This window comes from Gorilla gorilla, chromosome X, assembly GCF_029281585.2.
Source record: "Gorilla gorilla gorilla isolate KB3781 chromosome X, NHGRI_mGorGor1-v2.1_pri, whole genome shotgun sequence".
Taxonomy (NCBI): Eukaryota; Metazoa; Chordata; class Mammalia; order Primates; family Hominidae; genus Gorilla; species Gorilla gorilla.
The window spans coordinates 160,939,750-160,945,749 of NC_073247.2; positions in this window are offsets into that span (position 1 = coordinate 160,939,750).

The following is a 6,000-nucleotide window of genomic DNA, read 5'->3' on the forward strand; positions in this document are numbered from 1 at the left end:
GGTCCTTCACCTTTAGCGGCAAGTCCCACTTTTCTGGGGGAGGGGCAAGTACCCCAACCCCTTCTCTCTGTGTCTCTACCCCTTCTCTGATTTTCTGGGGCAGGGGCAAGAACCCCTCAACCCCTTCTCCTTCACCCTTAGCGGCAAGTCCCGCTTTTCTACGGGAAGGGCAAGTACCTCAACCCCTTCTCTCCAAGTCTCTACCCCTTCTCTGCTTTTCTGGGGGAGGGGCAAGTACCCCTCAACCCCTTCTCCTTCACCCTTAGTGGCAAGTCCCACTTTTCTAGGGGGCAAGAAACCCCAATCCCTTATTTCCACACCCCGACCTCTTATCTCTGTGCCCCAACCCCTTATTTCCACGCCCTGACCCCTTTCCCACTTTTCTGGAGGGTAAGAACCCCCGAACTGCTTCCCTCCGTGTCTCTACTCTTTTCTCTGGGCTTGCCTCCTTCACTATGGGCAACCTTCCACCCTCCATTCCTCCTTCTTCTCCCTTAGCCTGTGTTCTCAAGAACTTAAAACCTCTTCAACTCACACCTGACCTAAATGCCTTACTTTCTTCTGCGATGCCGCTTGACCCCAATACAAACTCGACAGTAGTTCCAAATAGCCAGAATACGGCACTTTCAATGTTTCCATCCTACAAGATCTAAATAATTCTTGTCGTAAAATGGGCAAATGGTCTGAGGTGCCTGACGTCCAGGCATTCTTTTACACGTGGGTCCCTTCCCAGTCTCTGTGCCCAATGCAACTCATCCCAAATCTTCCTTCTTTCCCTCCCGCCTGTCCCCTCAGTCCCAACCCCAAGCGTCACTGAGTCTTTCTAATCTTCCTTTTCTATAGACCCATCTGACCTCTCCCCTCCTGGCCAGGCCAAGCTAGGTCCCAATTCTTCCTCAGCCTCCGCTCCTCCACCCTATAATCCTTTTATCACCTCCCCTCCTCACACCTGGTCCGGCTTACAGTTTAGTTCCATGACTAGCCCTCCCCCACCTGCCCAGCAATTTACTCTTAAAAAGGTGGCTGGAGCTAAAGGCACAGTCAAGGTTAATGCTCCTTTTCTTTATCAGACCTCTCCCAAATCAGTGAGCGTTTAGTCTCTTTCATCAAATATGAAAAACCCAGCCCAGTTCATGGCTCATTTGGCAGCAACACTGAGACGCTTTACAGCCCTAGACCCTAAAAAGTCAAAAGGCCAGCTTATTCTCAATATACATTTTATTACCCAATCTGCTCCCAACATTAAATAAAACTCCAAAAATTAGAATCTGGCCCTCAAACCCCACAACAGGACTTAATTAACCTCACCTTCAAGGTGTACAATAATAGAAAAAAGTTGCAATTCCTTGCCTCCACTGAGACAAACCCCAGCCACATCTCCAGCACAAAAGAATTTCCAAATGTCTGAACCGCAGCAGCCAGGCATTCCTCCAGAACCTCCTCCCCCAGGAGCTTGCTACAAGTGTCAGAAATCTGACCACCAGGCCAAGGAATGCCTGCAGCCCAGGATTCCTCCTAAGCCATGTCCCATCTGTGTGGGACCCCACTGGAAATCGGACTGTTCAACTCACCTGGCAGCCACTCCCAGAGCCCCTGGAACTCTGGCCCAAGGCTCTCTGACTGACTCCTTCTCTGCTTAGTGGCTGAAGACTGACGCTGCCCGATTGCCTCGGAAGCCCCGTAGACCATCACGGACGCCGAGCTTTAGGTAACTCTCACAGTGGAAGGTAAGCCCATCCCCTTCTTAATCAATATGGAGGCTACCCACTCCACATTACCTTCTTTTCAAGGGCCTGTTTCCCATGCCTCTATAACTGTTGTGGGTATTGATGGCCAGGCTTCTAAACCTCTTAAAACTCCCCAACTCTGGTGCCAACTTAGACAATACTCTTTTAAGCACTCCTTTTTAGTTATCCCCACCTGCCCAGTTCCCTTATTAGGCTGAGACACTTTAACTAAATTATCTGCTTCCCTGACTATTCCTGGACTACAGCTGCATCTCATTGCCACCCTTCTTCCCAATCCAAAGCCTCCTTTGTGTCCTCCTCTTGTATCCCCCCACCTTAACCCACAAGTATAAGATACCTCTACTCCTTCCTTGGCGACCGATCATGCACCCCTTACCATCTCATTAAAACCTAATCACCCTTACCCTGCTCAATGCCAAGATCCCATCCCACAGCACACTTTAAAAAGATTAAAGCCTGTTATCACTCGCCTGCTACAGAATGGCCTTTTAAAGCCTATAAACTCTCCTTACCATTCCCCCATTTTACCTGTCCTAAAACCAGACAAGCCTTACAAGTTAGTTCAGAATCTGCGCCTTATCAACCAAATTGTTTTGCCTATCCACCCCGTGGTGCCAAACCCATATACTCTCCTATCCTCAATACCTCCCTCTACTACCCATTATTCTGTTCTGGATCTCAAACATGCTTTCTTTACTATTCCTTCGCACCCTTCATCCCAGCCTCTCTTTGCTTTCACTTAGACTGACCCTGATATCCATTAGGCTCAGCAAATTACCTGGGCTGTACTGCTGCAAGGCTTCACAGACAGCCCCCATTACTTCAGTCAAGCCCAAATTTCATCCTCATCTGTTACCTATCTCGGCATAATTCTCATAAAAACACACCTGCTCTCCCTGCTGATCGTGTCCGATTAATCTCCCAAACCTCAATCCCTTACAAAACAACAATGCCTTTCCTTCCTAGGCATGGTTAGTGCGGTCAGAATTCTTACATAAGAGCCAGGACTGCACCCTGTAGCCTTTCTGTCCAAACAACTTGACCTTACTGTTTTAGCCTAGCCCTCATGTCTGCGTGCAGTGGCTGCCACTGCTTTAATACTTTTAGAGGCCCTAAAAATCACAAACTATGCTCAACTCACTCTCTACATTTCTCATAACTTCCAAAATCTATTTTCTTCCTCATGCCTGATGCATATACTTTCTGCTCCCTGGCTCCTTCAGCTGTACTCACTCTTTGTTAAGTCCCACAATTACCATTGTTCCTGGCCTGGACTTCAATCTGGCCTCCCACATTATTCCTGATACCACACCTGACCCCCATGACTGTATCTCTCTGATCCACCTGATATTCACCTCATTTCCCCATATTTCCTTCTTTCCTGTTCCTCACCCTGATCACGCTTGATTTATTGATGGCAGTTCCACCAGGCCTAATCGCCACACACCAGCAAAGGCAGGCTATGCTATAGTACAAGCCACTAGCCCACCTCTCAGAACCTCTCATTTCCTTTCCATCGTGGAAATCTATCCTCAAGGAAATAACTTCTCAGTGTTCCATCTGCTATTCTACTACTCCTCAGGGATTATTCAGGCCCCCTCCCTTCCCTACACATCAATCTCGAGGATTTGCCCCTGCCCAGGACTGGCAAATTAGCTTTACTCAACATGCCCCGAGTCAGGAAACTAAAATACCTCTTAGTCTAAATAGAAACTTTCACTGAATAAGTAAAGGCCTTTCCTACAGGGTCTGAGAAGGCCACTGCAGTCATTTCTTCCCTTCTGTCAGATGTAATTCCTCAGTTTAGCCTTCCTACCTCTATACAGTCTGATAACAGACCAGCCTTTATCAGTAAAATCAACCAAGCAGTTTTTCAGGCTCTTAGTATTCAGTGAAACCTTTATATCCCTTATGGTCCTCCGTCTTCAGGAAAAGTAGAACGGACTAAAGGTCTTTTAAAAACACACCTCACCAAGCTCAGCCACCAACTTAAAAAAGACTGGACAATACTTTTACCACTTTCCCTTCTCAGAAGTCAGACCTGTCCTCAGAATGCTACAAGGTACAGCCCATTTAAGCTCCTGTATAGACGCTCCTTTTTATTAGGCCCCAGTCTCATTCGACACCAGACCAACTTAGACTGTGCCCCCAAAAAAACTTGTCATCCCTACTATCTTCTGTCTAGTCATACTCCTATTCACCGTTCTCAACTACTCATACATGCCCTGCTCTTGTTTACACTGCCGGTTTACACTGTTTCTCCAAGCCATCACAGCTGATATCTCCTGGTGCTATCTCCAAACTGCCACTCTAAACTCTTTAAGTAAATAAATAATCTTTGCTGGCAGGACTATGCTGAATCTCCTTAGGCACTCTCTAATCAGATGTCCTAGGTTCTCCCAATTCTTAGACCTTTTATACCTGTTTTTCTCCTTCTTATTCCATTTAGTTTCTCAATTCATCCAAAACCATATCCAGGCCATCACCAATAATTCTATATGACAAATGTTTCTTCTAACATCCCCACAGTATCACCCCTTACCACAAGATCTCCCTTCAGCTTAATCTCTCCCACTCTAGGTTCCCACGCCGCCCCTAATCCCGCTTGAAGCAGCCCTGAGAAACATCGCCCATTCTCTCTCCATACCACCCCCCAAAAATTTTCACCACCCCAACACTTCAACACTATTTTGTTTTATTTTTCTTATTAATATAAGAAGGCAGGAATGTCAGGCCTCTGAGCCCAAGCCAAGCCATTGCATCCCCTGTGACTTGCACGTATACACCCAGATGGCCTGAAGTAACTGAAGATCCACAAAAGAAGTAAAAATAGCCTTAACTGATGACATTCCACCATTGTGATTTGTTCCTGCCCCACCCTAACTGATCAATGTACTTTGTAATCTCTCCCACCCTTAAGAAGGTTCTTTGTAATTCTCCCCACCCTTGAAAATGTACTTTATGAGATCCACCCTGCCCGCAAAACATTGCTCTTAACTTCACCACCTATCCCAAAACCTATAAGAACTAATGATAATCCATCTCCCTTCGCTGACTCTCTTTTCAGACTCAGCCCGCCTGCACCCAGGTGAAATAAACAGCCATGTTGCTCACACAAAGCCTGTTTGGTGGTCTCTTCACAGGGATGTGCATGAAAATAAGTACTACAAAGAAGAAGCACACAGTGGTATGAGAACAAATAGTAGATGAAACTAATCTTATTTTGGGCAAGGATCAGACAGGCTTCATTGAAAAAGTGACATTTGAGCAATACTTTTAAGGATAAATAAGAAATAACCAGATCAAAAGAGCAGAAGGGGAGGGTATTCCATGCAAATGGATCATGTGGAAAGAAAGGCCTAGAGGTGGAAAAGAACATATATCTTCTGAGAGACCAAAAGGCAGCCTGTGTGACTGGAGAGCAGAGAGTGAAGGAACAAATGGCTCAGGATGTGGCTGAAAAAGGCAAAAGTGATCATTATCTGTGTTAAGGATTTGATCTAATAATTGCAAGGTTCTAAGCAAGGAGGAAAATGTCCTAATAAGGTCTGCATTAGTAAGAATCACTTTTGCCAATGGATGGAGTACAGATTGAAAGCAGGTAAGGGGAGAAACTGACAGAGGACTCCTTCTCCTGGTGTTGGGAAACCAGGACAGTGAGGACTAAGCTCTGATGTTTTTCTTACCTTGCCCAAATTCTTATCTAAGGGGTCTGGGGAGTCACGCCCTACAAACCACATATTCTCATCAGATGGGTTTTATTTAACCCTATATATTGTGACTTACCTTCCAATTTGACTCCGGCATAACATTATGTGACAAAGAGGAAAATAAAAATATTTTACCCCAAAATATGTTTCTTTGCCATATTTTGAAATGGCCCTGCAAAGCCGTCCTTTGTGGTGAAAATTTGCAGAGTCTCTATTCACATAGCTAGATCTTCTTCCAGGCCCTCCCAATCCTAAAGAGATTAAATGAGAGTCTAGCACCTTTTAAAGATCTGAATAGGAAGCATTTGTCATCTGTTGTCTCTAACGGCAACCACTATGAGACTTCAAAAGAAACTTGGTCTTCACAATCTTTTTTCTTAACCTGAACATTTCCTTTCTATTGATTCCAGGTCTTTAGACAAACTCGACCAATTGTCAACCAGAAAATGTTTACATTTACCTATAGCCTGGAAGCATGCCCCCACCCCCCTTTAAATTCTTCCGCCTTTCTGGATCAAACCAATGTATTTCTCAAATGTATT